Genomic DNA, 17,119 nt, shown 5'->3' on the forward strand with positions numbered 1-17,119 from the left:
CACAAACACACACTTGAAATGATGCCACACAGGCTCAGGGTGCTGCTTTGTCAACACACACACACACACACACACACACACACACACACACACACACACACACACACACACACACACACACACACACATGCACACACCCGACCATCATTGTAGCCTCTAATCTCCAGAAGCTCAGCACTTCTCAAGCCCGCAGGACTCTTGATTTCCTCGATCACATTTCTGTTTCCTCTTTCTGTCTTGCCGTTGCCCTTATTTCTCTGCAGACACACTCACTAGCAGGTCTGAGTTCCTCTTGTAACAATCATTAACCTCCAGGTCAAGTCTATCTATTCAAGAGGCTGAACTCTGTCAGTATTGTGTCTGTCTGCACACACACACACACACACACACACACTCAGTCAGTGGACACAACTGGACTCATTTCAGCAGAGCTCGAGGTGCTAAACAGCCGAAGAGATGTTGAAACACCAATATGCATTCGATGATGAGCAAATCCAAAGACGTACTGCAGCTGGTAATAAAAAGCAACAATCACATCACATTGCAGCAGGAGTTTGGATGCATTTTAAGGAGAGTAATGAATAAAAAGGGCACTTGATTAAGGAGAACACTACTGCAATTGCATCCTTTATTGCTGAAATCATAGTAGGCTGGCATGCTAAATAAAATCACTTAGAAATGCATGTAGAGTCAAAAGAATGAACAGTTTGAGTGGTGAATTTGTTGTTTGGTTACTGTATTTTGCATTTTGCTATCAGTAAAGACGTGTAAGGTTTTGCCATATTCCGTGCACCACTGTAAGTGTTATATTCTGCACTTTCTAGAGCATGGGTGTGAAATTCATCTTAAATCTGGGGTCACATGCAGCCCAATTTGATGTCAAGTGACCAGTAAAATCAGAGCATAATAACCTAGAAATCACTATAACTACATTTTTTTCATTTGTTCCAGTGCAAAAAAAAGTACATTCTGAAATTGTTCACATTTACAGAACTATCTTTTTACAAAACATTAGAAATGGCCTGGAATCTCTTAAGAAAAATAAGTGCAATTTCAATAATATTACACCTCAGTTTATCATTTACACATTACAACTTACAGATCGTAGAGTATCTACAATAGGAAGAAAACATTTAGTCAGATATCTGGAACTGAACAATATGGTATTTTAATTCATGATCAAAACAATTTTTACGATCTGAAAGAAATTATTTTAAATTTCCGGTTTTGCAAATTTACAATTTGCAGTGAATGTCTTCTCTGAAACTTTTACACAGGTCATCCTGAGGGCCAGATTGGACCCTCTGGTGGGCTGGTGTTGGCCCACGAGCCCTATGTTTGACACCCCTGTTCTAGAGGGTCTGTCTACTTTTTTCACAACTTTGTCAAGAAAAAAGTGGGTGGTTTTTTACTGTGAGGTGGCATAAATTCATCTAAAATCAGGGTTTTTGCCATAAGTTAACAATACATACACCATTAGAAAGGGTTTTCTCACCCACGTATCAAATTAGAATCTAAAAATACTGAAGCTTTTGTATTTAAAACTACAATTGCATGACATTTTCTTCCCAAACAAACTTTAATCTCTCTGCTTTTGTGATGAAGAAGTTGTTTTTTTGAGGAGCTTTGTGGCGACAGCGCTAACATTATAAGCATAAAACACGTCGCTTAGTCTGTCCTAGAGGCAGCAGCAGCAGCAGAAGAAGAACAGTGAAAATCAAATTTAAAGGATTAAATAACCTGCCTATTGCTTGATTCACTGCACTGTTAAATCGACTGGCTTTACAGATTAGCAGAGCGGAGAGTCGCACAGTTAAATGGATGTAATTGTATGCCAACTGCAGTAACCGTCCGAACAGTTGGAACATGATGCATGCAGCTCTGCTTTTGAAAAGTAGAGGCAAGAGGAGAGTGGGAGGAGGTGGGAGGATGGAGATCCAATCAAAGAGCTAAAACAGCAGCAAGGAGGAAATCTCGGATGTCGTCACTTCCCCTGCCTCCCTCATTATCTCACGTCTCTGTTGGTTTTCTACTAATATTTTACAATTCAAAAACAGTTCATGAGAAGTTGACTGATCTTTACTTAACATATGAGAGTGTTTTCATGTTCCGTGCCTAAATTACACAGAATTACAATGCTCTATATATGGAAACCAACATAATAACGTATAAATATTGTGAAATCAAAGAATAAATATGGCCGCTGTGGCTGTGCAAATGGATAAAACCTTCATCTTTACATGTTATCTTATGTAAACCCTTTAAACCCCAAACAAACATACACTAACCTTTGCAAAGAAGCCAGCATTTAGCCATCAGAAGAGAGAAAATAAAAGCAACTTAAGGCCTTGATGAGCGGAGCAGCTACTTCCTGTGGCTGCCACACGCAAAGTGGATATAAACCCGGTTGCATACAGTAACACACACGCATGTACACAGCAACCAGCTGTCATCATAAAATATTCATACCACAGACCTCCAAACACTACGAGCACAGAACAGGTGTCTCATAGAGAAAACCTGAAGTAAGGTCCAGAACGTCGTCTGCAGCAGACATTTCGATTTTTGCATTTCATTCGAACAGCTACAAACCACATCGTCAATAAGAGTCATTTGATGCAGCGCTGGTGCTTGCAGCACTGCCTCACCGTCCTGCCACACACTCTCGCATTTAACCTGGAGTCTGTCCAGTGCAACCAGTCACAGTTGGTTTACTGCTGGCAGCTGCTGGAGCGTTTGGATGACAAGTGTCTTCTTCAAGGGCAGCTCAGCAGATTTAATGGAGCCTCACATGTGCAGAAGCCCGACCACCTTGCAATCCTCCTACGGTTATTGTACCTCTTCCTTCTTTGAACGTCACATTTTTACTGCTACAAAGGTATATTTTCAAAAGCTTATTGTATCTTTAGCATCACTGAATTACATGCGTCTTTTTTTCCACAAGAAAACAATCATGCATTTTTAGAGATTTCTTCTAGGTCTTCTGGAAATCTGCTGGGTCAAAAATATACATACAGAAATGCTACTATTTTGTCCTTTTGCCACTTTCAACTAAACCCTTTTAGTAGCCGTCCACGAGTTTCTGGTTGTATCTTTGACTCCTCTTGACATAATTGGTGCAGTTAAACTAAATTTGTTGTCTTTCTGACTCAGATCTGTGTCTTTATTACAGTTCACAGTTTCTTGATGGGTTTAAGTCAGAACTTTGGGGAGCCCAGTCTAAAACCTTAATTCGAGCCTGATTTAACCATTTCTTTACCACTTTTGATGTGTATTTGAAATATTTTTCTTGCTGAAACATCCAAATGTGTTCAAGATCAACCTTCTGCTGATGATTTTAGGTTTTCCTGATGAATGTGGAGGTAATCCTCCTTCTTTATTATTCCATTTACTTTGTGTAAAGTTCCAATTCCACAGAGCATGATACTGCCACCACCATGCTTGATGGTAGGTTTGGTGTTCTTGGGCTTAAAGTTCTCAACTTGTCTCCTCCAAACATATTTCTGCTCAGTTTTTATTCCATCTGGCCACAGAACTTTCCTCCAGAAGGTCTTTTCTTTGTCCATGTGATCAGCAGCAAACTTCAGTGGACCTTTAAGGTTCTGCTTCTAGAGAAAGAACTTCTTTCTTCATGGATCCTCTCAGCTCATGTTGATGGAAAACACAGTGGACATTGACAGCTGTGTTCCAGCAGCTTCTAAATAGTTGCAGACCTACTTTTTGGTGGTTCTTGGATGACTTTTGACCTTCCTGACCAATTGTGTCTCAGCAGCAGGTGATGGTTTGTGTTTTCTTACTGATCATGGCAGCAATACAACTGTATCATCAACATTGTACTTACAAACAATTTTATACACAGATAATTTTGGATCTGCAGCTGCTTTCAAATTACTCCAAATGATTTTCTTGACTTGTTCAATTCAACGATTTACTTCTTCAGATCCTTGCTGAGCTCTTTGACTTTTCCACTGCAGTGTTTGTGGCTCAGTGGATCAAACGGGCCCAGTTTAAATTGGCTCAGGCGAGTCAGCAGCTGTAGTCAATCATAATCACTCACCATAATCAAGATGTTAGTGGCCATGCCACTACGAAAATCTGATGAACACAACTATCTACATCAGATTTTGTCATATTTCCAAAAGACCTTAATCTATTAATGAACTAAAATGCCTGGTTGTCTTTGTGACAAAGACGCATGGGTTTCAGTGATCTTATCATCCAAAATGAAGAGATTTAGGACTCATTGAAAATTAAAGACTGTCATGATATACATGGTCTTTACAAGTGTATGTAAACTTTTGTTCTCTGCAGCATGTATAGTATTGTGAAGCAGGAATGTAACAAACCAACTATCCCAGTCTCCAAACTTTCCTTGCTTTGTTTAGAACTGCGGCTGAAATATATATGTGCAGAAGCAAGAAAGATTCTGCATGAGTGGAGCATCTTCTGATTTATCATGCCTGCCTGAAGGGCGGCAGCATTTTTTGTTGAAGGAGGACTGAACATAAAGCTGGATTAGTGGTGGGTGATTTGTACTGTGAGACAGCATACATTTGTTCACCATTAGAGTTTTTTACTTAATTTAACATTACATACACCGTGGGAGAGGATTCGCCCACCCACATGCTGAATTATAATCTAAAGATACTGATGGTTTTTAATTTAAAACTACAATTGCATGACATTTACTTCCCAAACAATAATTTCATCCTTGTTGTTCTGAACACCGAGGCATCACAAGAACTAACAGACCTCTACTTCGAAGCCGTTGTCTTTGCAGAAGTATCAGCAAAACTGTACCAGCTCTAGAAAACAGTGGGGGATGAAACAGCACAGCGGGAGCTTGAGCAGAATATGGTGGCTGCTTCCAAGAATACAGCAGCTGAGATTTTTCATTGCTCAATTTCACTCTCTGCGGAGAAAACAGTGGAAGGTCTATTATGGAAGGGCAGCATTGTTGGGCTACAGGTTGAATTTATTGCACAAAAATGAGCTTGAATTAATTTGCAGTGAGGCAGAATTCCGTTCTGGAAATGTCACATGTAATGTCAAAGTAAATAAGGTCCACCTCCGGCATTAGAGGCCGTTTGTGGTTTGGTGTTGTGGTTTGGCCTGAGCTGCTCACTTTCCCTGTCGTGGGGATTCATTACAGCAAACACACACATTGAGGCTTACAGATAAACCCAATACATATACACACTAAAACACCCACATGAGGCGCAGTACATATACACACAGCTTTTTAATAGATCTGTCAATCAGCAGGGTGTGCAGCCTTTCAGGTCAAGGTGGAAGAAGGAAAGGAGGGAAATACACCAGAGCAGAAATGCAACGTAACACTGGATTTGCGACGAATGCAACTTTTTTTGTTAGGATATTTTGCCATTTTTAACTTAACTAAAGGCACAAGCCCCTACTGCACCTATGTGGTATACTCCCTAACCATTTGGCTTTCTGGTCGCCCTCAAGGTTAATTTAACTTAATATTCTGAATACTGGTATTAAACATGGGAGTAATACTCTAGTTATCTCTTTGAAAAAATACTATTAAGTGGTCCCCTATTTGTTATAATTTTAATTAACTTTGCTTCCTTTTCAGCCATTTATTGGCAGAAACCAATGTATAACTGCTCCTGTGAAGCCTGATGAACTCCCATTTTGGTTAATAGTTTTGTTGTGCCATAATAAATTAACGACAAGAGGCATATCTGTGTCCTGCCAATGGTATTTGTGAGCTGCTTGCTAGGAGCAGTTAATTAGAAATATGTGGCTTTAGTAGCTGTTATGCATGTAGATTGACTAATTTATAAAGCACTTTTAAGAATCCAAATTACAAAGTGTTTCCCAAATCAGCAAAAAATAAAACATTTGGGTATAAAATCATCAGGATTTAAGAGACAGACAAAGAAAAATGCAGTACGGCAAGAAATAAATAAATAAAAATAATAATAATAAAACATTTCAAAGGAAATTAATTAATTATTATTAGCTACATATTCAGGCCATGCGATTCGGTATCTGTACATAACGTACACATGCATAACACACGCCTGTGCTCAGCACAAGGTCATTTTGTTCATGGGTACATCTATATTAAATGACCACATTTGATAGTACCGTGATTTCTGCCACAAATTTTTTCAAGATTTTATCCATTGGAAACAATACAATGACTGAGCAGCCTTGATGAAGTACTACACTCTCTGAGTGCTTTTCTTGTTTCTAATGTGTGCAGCACATGCAGCAGAGTATGTATCAGAGTCACGTGGTGTCATTGCTGCAAAGTTAATTAACAATGACATCATTTTTCCTTTATGCTAAAAGAATATTGGCTAATATATAAATAGAGTTTTTTGAATCAATAAAAATCAATAACAGCATTTAAATTAGAGTATCATTCGAGCTCTAGAATAAATGTCACATTAAATGTATTTCAAACGATCGTGACCACAGTACATAAGAAGATTAGCATACGAAATGTAGTCTTATATGGTCTCAATGGTCTGGCTGCACCTCATTATTATTCTGCTTTATGGGGAAAAAACACCCTGGTTTATATGTATTTCTTACACATTTATCTTGGCTGGTGCTACGCCCATATTCACTACTGCAAAATACTGCTGTGGAGGAGCAATTGCACACAAAATTGCTAATTCACGATCCAGATCTGCTGCAAAACTTGACTTTTCCAGCCTGCAAGTTGCTGTTGGAGGTTGTCGTTTCCGGTAGTGATGAAGATTTTAAAACGGTAACACAACTGTAACACTAACAATACATGGACACACCATATGTTCTATGTTTATCTTGAACTGGTCTCTGAAAGGGGTCTCTTATGCAGAGTCTGACTGGTGCTTACAGTCATGGCAGCAGACTAATGTTCTAATCAATATCCCATACAGGGAGAGGACATTCCAGGAAGTATTCCCATGATGGAGCACTGAGATTCTACTGCTAATTAAACACTGACACACACACACACACACACACACACACACACACACACACACACACACACACACACACACACACACACACACACACACACACACACACACACACACACACACACACACACACACACACACACACACACACACACACACACACACAGATTGATATTTCCTCAGCACACTCACTGACACAATGCTGGACCATAACTATAACCTTGACATCCACAGCTACAGCCATATTTTAATGTCAACATCCTCCAAAATGCCCTGTTTTCACTAAATATGTCCAGACTCTAAAGGTCTAAAACTCACACACACACAAACGCACACATCCAGCTTTGTGTTCCCTCAAGCGTGCAGTGAATTTTACACAAATTTAATCTAGTTAAACAGGATTAGTGGAAGTCAGAAACAACAGAAGAAGAAGAAGAAGATGGACTGTCAGTAGACATGTTAAGCAACCTGCAAATTTATTCAATAGGATGCAGTTAATACAAATATTTAAGAAAAGATTACTGTATTATTATTGTATTATTATTGTATTATCATTGAAATGGAAATGCAAAAGGCTCTCCTTTACAGTGCAAACAGGAGTAAAGAGTACTGTGATGCTCAACCAAATTGGCAAAAATGAGATTACGGATATTATAAACAGTTTCAAGAAATAATTGTCTTATGTAGATATTTCATCACAGTAAGAAAAGCCCAAATGTAAAATAACACAAGAATTAATGATGGTTGAATTGCATTTAACTGCTTTAGTTTCAGGGTCCTAATGTTTTTTGCTCACTTAAACCATCAAATCAACCTCCTAAATATTATATTATATTATATTATATTATATTATATTATCCATAACATCTGAGAGAGGTACTACAAAGCAGGTTCGACACAATCAGGGCTTTTTTTAATGTGCAACATGTCAATATAATATGCAATATTTCATTTTTCTGGTGCAATATTCCAATTTCAAATGCAATATTTCATTTTCATCTGTGATAAAACTTTACTAGCTCAGAATCACTGCCAGTATGACTGATTTTCAAGACCTTTATTTGTCACAAACACAATTATACACAGTACAATGCGTAGTGAAATGTATTGAGCATCTGTTCCTCACTAAAACAATAACAATAAGAATAAAGAATATAAACACACAAGAAATATACACATAGATAGATAGATAGACAGGTGGATAGATAGAAAGACAGAAAGAAAATGAATAAATAAAAGTGTCAAATAGTGCCTATATATATATATATATATATATATATATATATATATATATATATATATATATATATATATATATATATATACTGTATATATATATATATATATATATATATATATATATATATATATATATATATACTATATATATATATATATATATATATATATATATATATATATATATATATATATATATATACTGTATATATATATATATATATATATATACAGTATATATATATATATATATATATACTGTATATATATATATATATACAGTATATATATATATATATATATATATATATATATATATATATATATATATATATATACTGTATATATATATATATATATATATATATATATATATATATATACAGTATATATACTGTATATATATATATATATATATATATATATATATATATATATATATATATATATATATACTGTATATATATATATATATATATATATATATATATATATATATATATATATATATATATGCGAAAAGTTTTTATTATTCTACTTTTACTTCACTTTTTATTTTTCTGTAAAGTAGTGAAAGAAATCTGATTCTGTTTCTTGTAACTTTGTCTACAAGCATCTTCTCTGGTGTCAAAACCACAAACAACATTACAGTCATAATAATAGTTAGTAAAGACTTTAGTTTACACTGAGTTAATTTTCTTATACTCACATTTCTGAACTGTTTTATCTGTTTCTACAAAATAAATACTCCAATACAACTAAATTGCATTCAAGAAACACATTTTCTCCTGCTGAGGTAAAAGTATGAAGGAGCCACTAAGTTCATACTGGGGTTTTGTGTCCTTTATTTTTAGACTTACGTTTCATTTTAATTCACTGTTTGGTGGCGTTTAGACAATAAGACTAATAAACAAATTTAAAAACTTGCATGTAAATGTCTCCTTTTCTGATTTTGAGAAAAAGTTGGAAATCTACATGACAAGTTTCCTCCAAACCAAGGTTTATTCCTACAAACTGGGATAGGAAAATGAAAAACATACCTAGAAAAAAAAGGAAGAAAAAAAAACATATATTTTAAAAGTCCTGATGACATTCACATGATGTAACTACAAGCAAATACAATGATCTGTTTGGATAGTAGTAGTTTTTCTACTGGAAAATGTTCATGTCTTGACATATATTTAACTGTAATGTGATGTACTGATGTTAACAGCACTTTGGTGGTAAATTTTCTTATGATAAGTGAATATTAAAGGTTCCAGGTCATCTTTATTATCTAAACTGAAAAAAATTATCTAAAATCACTTAGTGAAGTTTATGATTATATGAAGTACAATTCATTTTTGTGGTCAAGTACTTCATATTAAAAATTATTCTCTATGTCTTTGTATTATTGTGACCTGGAGCTACTTACGGTTCAGAAAATATGACTAAATTACGTCATGCATATTTGTATTTTTTAAGTGCACTGTGGAGAGATAGTGCTGATTTTGTTGTACTTTTTTTGTGTACAGTGACAATATAGGTTATTCTATTCTATTCTACTCTATTCTAAATTACTTCTGCATTAGTATTATTCTTTTTTTAATATGAGCTCAAAAATGTGACTTTTGATGACAGCTTCCATTTTTTCATATTTCAGTTTATCAATAATCACAGATTTCTTGATCTACTTGTCAGAGTCTGAGACTCTGAATCAATAACACAATGAGAACTAACAGTGAAAATTTAAGGCTTTTATCTTTAACAGTTCCTCAGATACTGTGTCTCAAACAGCCTTAAATTTGCATGAATTGGATGAAAAAAAAGTAGCTGAAAGTGGGTCGACAATCAATTTAAAAACTATGTATCTTGGAAAGCATTTGCTTTATCAAGCTATAATTCTACATATATCTCAATTGATATTCATATTTTATGCTATAATAATTCCAGGCAAATCAGAGATGGTCGAGCAGAAATGTGAAGATTTAAGATGGAACGAGGAACCTGGAAAACAAGCCACTGGAACACAGAGGAGTAGTTTGAAATGTAACATCTGAAGACACAGAGAGAGAAAGAGAGAGAGAGACTAGTCCTTCATTCAAGACCTAATAGCACTGCAGCTGACAGTTCATTCTCTGCTTTGTCCTGATGAAGGGATGACACACACACACACACACACACACACGCACACACACACACACACGAACACAAGGGTCTATCTCAGCATGATTACCATCGCCGAGCTTCTGGCCAAGAGAAAGTCATAAAACACTCACACTTTCCCTTCTGAGGTATAAACACACACATGCACACAGAGACACACACATGCACACAAACACGCACACACAGTAATGTCCGTTCGAAATTCATAACTCACATTCTTATCATGCCATCTCAGTGCACACCGCCTCACTATCCTCTGCACAAACACACAGAAACACACACACACACACACACACTAACACACAGAAACACACTGACACACACACACACCTCCTGTACCATTCATCCATCGCCTCGCCTCCCTGAATAACCTCAAGTGGTCGATACTATTGACCACTATCACACCATAATGCATGTTTCGTAATTAAAACCTGCCTCAGCACTTTGATCCAAAATGATCTCAGCCACTGTGAACTCTAACTGATGGTTGATGCACAAAGATGGTCGTTCTTAAAGTCAGAATCAGTTTAAGGTAGACTTTGACATGTATTTGCATCTATATGTGTGTGTATAAACGCACAACTTTGTGATTAAAAGCTGGAGCCTCCGCTGTTAGATCGATATCTGATTTGAGTCGGAGAGGAAAAACAACGCCGTGGGCCAGAGAGATGGACGGATAGAAGAACTCATAAAGCACTTGGGAGCTTTAGAAAATAGGAATCAAATGGCTGGAGTGAGTGACGGAAGGTATTGAATTAGAAGAAGATTAGAGAGAAGAAGACAACAGCAAGAAGAAAGAGGAAAAGAACACAGAGAGAAACAAGAAAACAGATAAAATAGAAGCTGGATGAAAGATTTCAATGCATTTATAATGAAACCTAAACAAAGTTGTGTCTCCTGTTTGTTAGCAGTGCAGATATTACACAAACCTGATCATTTCCTGCGTTTTTACGTTTAGTTTTTTGTTCTGCAGGTTGAAAAAACTACAAACTGCACACATCAATACTCACAAGAAGCTATTTTGCTCGTTTCAGTTAATGTGTAGATGTGAATATAGACAGGTATTACAACAGAGGCATTGTTTGACATTAATTACCTGCAGCAAAAAAAAAGCAATTTATGGCATATTTTCAGAACTTTTCAGTAGATATTTCTGCCTTCTTTTTCTAGAGAAAACCAGTAACAATTTTAGGCCTGTTGTTGTTATGGTCATACTTGTGAGTCATTTTTATTTCACAAAATTCTGATGCTTCTCTTGTTAGAGAAAGACTTTAAAGCAGACTTTAGATTATGGTCATAAAAAAGAGAGGATATTTTAAAATGTTTTTACACTGAATAAAAAAAAAAAACTCTTGAATTTTGAAAATAGTATCAAGTTTAAAAATATTGAAATATTGAAAATATTATTTAAATCCATTTTTATACTATAGTAATACTTGCTTGGTTTATGTATGTCCTTAAATTGACATCTTTAATTCCACAAAATCACAATTTATTATATTATTCTTGTTAGAGAAAGACTATGAAGCTGAATTTAAGTCTTATGACCTAAGTTATATATTTTTCTAAATTTAAAAGCACAACAGCAGATAAAAAAAAAACACTTGAATGGCAAAGAATGGCTTTTTGAAGAATAACTTGGAAAATACTGAAATCTCAAATCTGATTTTACAGCTTAGAATATCTAAATATATTTTCCTCTTAATGTCAATTTATTTTTGATGCTACAATGATAAATTTAAATTGACATTTTATTCCACAAAATCACAATTTATTATGTTATTCTTGTTAGGGAAAGACTTAAATGACACAAATAATAAAATAAAAATTAAATATTTACATTTACAAGCGTTTTTGCACAGAATAAAAAACATTATATAGGGAAAATTATCTATAATAGTATTATTATATGGAAAATAATAATATTCATATAAAAGTTAAAGATGGTTTTGAAGCTAATATGGAATCTAAACGTATTACCTTTTTAAAACTGGAGATGGATTTACTCAATTATTATGGCCCTTCCAAGTATCTAAGTAAGACTAGCAAATATTAGTAGTAAGTGATGTTACACAACAAGGCATATATTTTTATTTTAGTGTGACCTGATACAACCCTAATTGTCATCTTCAAACACAAAGCACTAAATAAATATGTCATTCACAAAGAAACCTCCTAAAAAAACCTATTTTAATCTTTGTCTCCTCGTACAATTATCCACAAACTGAGTCACAGCAGAAGAGATGAACCTCGACCAAAAGCAGTATGAAAAGGAATGTTTTATTTAAGATGTTCGCAAAATCTGCCCAGAGCAGCAGATGGTCAGACCACAGCTGTAGCCTCTCTCTCTTCAAGAAGATGTAAAATATACTTTTAGACTAATGAGTACTAAAAAAAAAAAACCTAGAGGAGGAGGAGAGCGAGATGAGTCGGGGCAGAGCAGCACAAAACTTGACTTGGCAATTATTTATTACAGAGAACTCGAAAAGTTAAAGAGGTTCAAAACCGATTTTAGAGTCTGGAGAAAAGTCGTCCTGCAGTGACTCATATTCAGAGATAATCTAGATTATAGAGGAGAGACTTCTGAAAGGCGACATTAGGATTAGCATTTACTGTGTTACAATATGATAAACCTTAATTAATCCCAAAGTGGGGAAATTAGAATTAAAATAGCAGCAAATGGGTATAGTGCAAATATTAAAGAAACATTTGTAGTAAAATAAAAAATAAACCAAAAATGTACAGAAGTACCAATTCAGATTGTCCAAATTCCACCAGAAAATAGCAGTATTGCACATAACAATAGTATTGCACAAGTGGAAATACTGATAGAGAAGCATATAAACATGCAGACAACCCATAAACCCGTCAGAACACCAAAATTCAGATTTCATTACATTATATTATATTATATTTAGTGGTGGGATGTGATTTTAAAAATGAATTGAATTAATTAGAGGCTTCGTAATTAATTAATCGCAATTTTGCCAAATAGCAATATTTGACACAATAAGCAAAGTCTTTCAGTTCAAATAAATTTTGGTCGATGACTCGATCGGTAGATGATGAATTGATGAATAGACATATATGTGAACTTAAACAACAAAAATGTTTGTTTCATTTAAATTTATCTGTGCAGTTTTCGCTATCTACTACATTCACAGATTACTGCAAACTCAACATGCAATTATTGCAATCATATTCAACATTTTCAGACTTTTTGTAAACTTAAAAAGTGGTCTGTTGTGTGCTGCTTACACCATTTGCCGCTACCAGGACTGTGGTAGCTAATGTGATCCAGGATCGTCAATTTCTCGCATCCCATTCATTGTCTATGTGAAACGCACCGCATTGCATGCTGGTTATGTTGCAGTGCGTTTCGAGCTGCGTTTCGATGCGTCTCCCCGGAGCTCATTTGCATAAAGTAGACTTGCCTTCTACTTTATGCAAATTTGGCATTGGCAGCGGAGGTCCGACGCATCGCGAAATATTCGTTAAAGGTCTAAACTAGCCATCGTTGAACTAAAAAGTATGGAGGACTAAAAGTGCCAAAATTAAATAAATAAATACATCATTAAATAATTAATTAAATATGTCATTAATTAATTAAAATTGGAATTAAATATTTCATTAATTAATTAAAATTGGAATTAAATATGTCATTAATTAATTAAAATTGGAATTAAATACTTAAATGTGTTATTAAATAAATATATCATTAAATAATTAAATATGTCATTAATTAGTTAAAATTGGAATTAAATATGTCATTAATTAATTAAAATTGGAATTAAATACATAAATGTGTTATTAAATATGTCATTAATTTATTAAAATAACAATTATTTTAAGTAAAAAACATATTTCATTATTTCACGATTTAATTAATTATTTCATGGTCCTTGTGTTGCAGTGGATCATGAATTAATTTTATCTGTCAACCTCGCCCGTCAAAGTCCGTGGGCGGGACTAACGTGAATCTAGTCTAATCCACTGCTTTTGTCTGCCTTGAAACCGGAAGTAGAAGTCTTTCTAAACATGGAGGCTGTGTAGAGGGAGAGTCGCTGTGAACTTTCTAGAGAGTTGGTGAGAGACCTTGCAGAGTATGTGGAAGCAGGACCTGCTGACCGCGAGCATGTAGCGTGTAAAGCAGAGGAATTTATTGACGTTGTTGAAGTTATTTCCGCACTTTCCGACCAAGATGTTGACCGTAGAGTGACTGCAAATTTAGAGGAAGTACTCCGCCGGTTTTCTGGTACCAGGGTGCAACAGGAGCACACACAGGGACCAGGGCGTTTGGCATACCGAGGGAAGTTCTGGAACATCACGTTCTTTGTGGATTACCAGCCTGTCAAATTGCAGCGATGCTCGGAGTGTCGAGCGCTTTTCCTTTAGGACCTACTCGGCGCGGCACGGCTCCGCTCGTCTTTGTTTAGCCGCGATTCCACAAGCATCTACTCGGCACGGTACGGCTCGTCTCATCTTTGTTTGCGAGCGTTTCCATACGGACTAATTTTCAGCACCTTCTCGGCTGAGGTTCCCAGCGAGCTGAGATAAGCCGATAATGTGGCGTTTACATAGTGCAGGCCACTGATTGGACAGGGAGTGACGACACAGAGCAACTTCAGCACGAAAACAAAATCCTGCATTAAAAAATGACTGTAAACAGCGACGGTGTGCATTGCTCTTCACGAAACTCTCTGTTCTTCATAATTTTAATGTGACAGCCAGACCTGTACCGTGGGTGAATGAAGAGGTCGAGACTTTGTCTTTGGTGGCGGACCAAAGAATACAGAGAGAGCTGGACGGAGAAAGTTTATCAGGAGGTCTCTGAGCGGATGGCCGCTCACATATACAGTAGACTGTATATAAAGAGGACAGAAGCAGTGTAGGGAGAAGCTGAAAAAGCTCAAAAATGACTATCGGTCCACCCAGGACCACAACGGCCGGCGTGGGTCAACCAGGAGGTGTTGGAAGAGGTTTAATGGAAGCCATTTACTGGCACCGATGGCTACATCGCACCGGCGAGCAACAGGAGGGAGACTCAGCCGCTGCATTGTTGGAGACGTTCGAGGACGGTGAGTGTTTTGTGACTTCAAGAAACTTATACATCATTTATTCCATTGGTGGCAACCTTCTTTTAAGCAAACAAGTATTTTTAGAAAGTAACGTCGTTGTCTCCTGTAGCAGACAATAAGATAACTAGTTAGCCATCGGCGCTAACTCCGTGCTCTGCTTGTATTTCGTGCTGCTGTTTCTAACGTTTAGCTCTCAGAAGCTAATACTTCAGTCAGCATGCCGTGTTTTTCTTGTACTTAGAGTGAGTGTTTATTTCTGTTCAAGAATCCCTTTCCACATGCGAAGCCTACTCCACCTCCGTCGCGGAGCCCCCGGCTGCCCTGTCTCCTCTCCAGCACCAGCTCGGACACCGACACCAGCACGTCACAGCAACGTCTTATCACCGGTAAGACACGGTAAACAGAGAGCATGGTTGATTTTCGTATTATTATTACTACAGGTGTAAATGCCTGCAAGCATGATCAGAACAACGAGACCAATGACCAAGAATTGAGGCAGGTGTAAATGCAAACTGTGCAGCAGCCAGCTCAGGAACGCCTGATGAAAGCTACATGTAGCTACAGTGACACATAAACAGAACACATGCAGCTGCATTTATTTTCTATTGATTTAACAAGTAAGTCACTCTAATTAATTTACGTTCTGGTGCGGTGTAGTATTGCAACCATTCTTCTTATAGTCACTAGGTAGCTGTGAAACTGAATGAAAATATACATAAAAATGAGAAAACACAGCTCTTCTTAGCAACTCCAAAATGTGCACAGGATGAAATGAAGTTCACACCACGTCGTTTTTGTTTGTGGTGGAGCAGTTACTGCTTGTGCTTTGGTTAAAGCGAAGAGTGCCAGAAGTTTATTAAAGTATCAAAGACATGATCATGATTGAAAATGGATGGACGGGTGGCTAAACACATCACATCATAGCTGTGGAGTCCTTCCAGCTCCTGGGGACTACAATCTCTCAGGACCTCCTGAAAAAGGCTCAGCAGAGGATGTATTTCCTACGACAGCTGAGGAGACATGGCCTGCCACATGAGCTGTTGATCCAGTTCTACACTGCAGTCATACAATCTGTCCTGTGCACCTCTGGATCAACCACACAGCAGGACAGAAACAGACTACAGCCCATAGTACGGACTGCAGAAAACATCATCAGAGACCCCACTCACCCTGGACATTTGGACTACAGTGCCCTGTACACAAAAATCGCCACTACTGTGTTTATAGCAATTACCATTTTGCTAATGTGTTCATACATTCCAGTCTAGCTGTACATTTCTGTTTATATTGTGTTCTATTTTACTACTATTTCTTTTTCCTCCCTGTTCCTCTTTCTATTGTTTATTTTTTATTATTCTCTTCCATATTCCTAGGATGACACCAACAGCCGAAACCAAATTCTGTGTATATTGTGTACTTACTTGGCCATTAAAGCTGACTCTGATCACTTTTCTGTCTTTGGTCTAGGCAAGAGGAAAGGGGGCCACAGAAAATTGGACCTTCCTAGCGTACTTGTGGAGATGCAGGCTGAGGAGGAGTGGAGTCATGCCCAGCATGATGAGAACATCTGGTTGCTCCTCAGCGAGGCAAGAGAGAATGAAGCTGGCCCAGAATACTGCCTTCAACCAGTCATTCCTGGGTGTGCTGGGGCAGCTGGGGTAGCTGGGTAGGCAGTGGGCAGCCGGCGAGTGTGAGCGAGTCCACCTCCCATAG

At 36.7% G+C, this 17,119-nt stretch overlaps 1 protein-coding gene across 5 annotated transcripts in view; it reads right to left on the minus strand.

The window, feature by feature from the left end:
* The window catches only part of bsna (bassoon presynaptic cytomatrix protein a), a 223,826-nt gene that overhangs the window by 121,454 nt on the left and 85,253 nt on the right, over positions 1–17,119 (minus strand). The gene's annotated exons all lie outside the window — the stretch shown is intronic.

This window comes from Amphiprion ocellaris, chromosome 8 (genome assembly GCF_022539595.1).
Source record: "Amphiprion ocellaris isolate individual 3 ecotype Okinawa chromosome 8, ASM2253959v1, whole genome shotgun sequence".
NCBI classification, from domain to species: Eukaryota; Metazoa; Chordata; class Actinopteri; family Pomacentridae; genus Amphiprion; species Amphiprion ocellaris.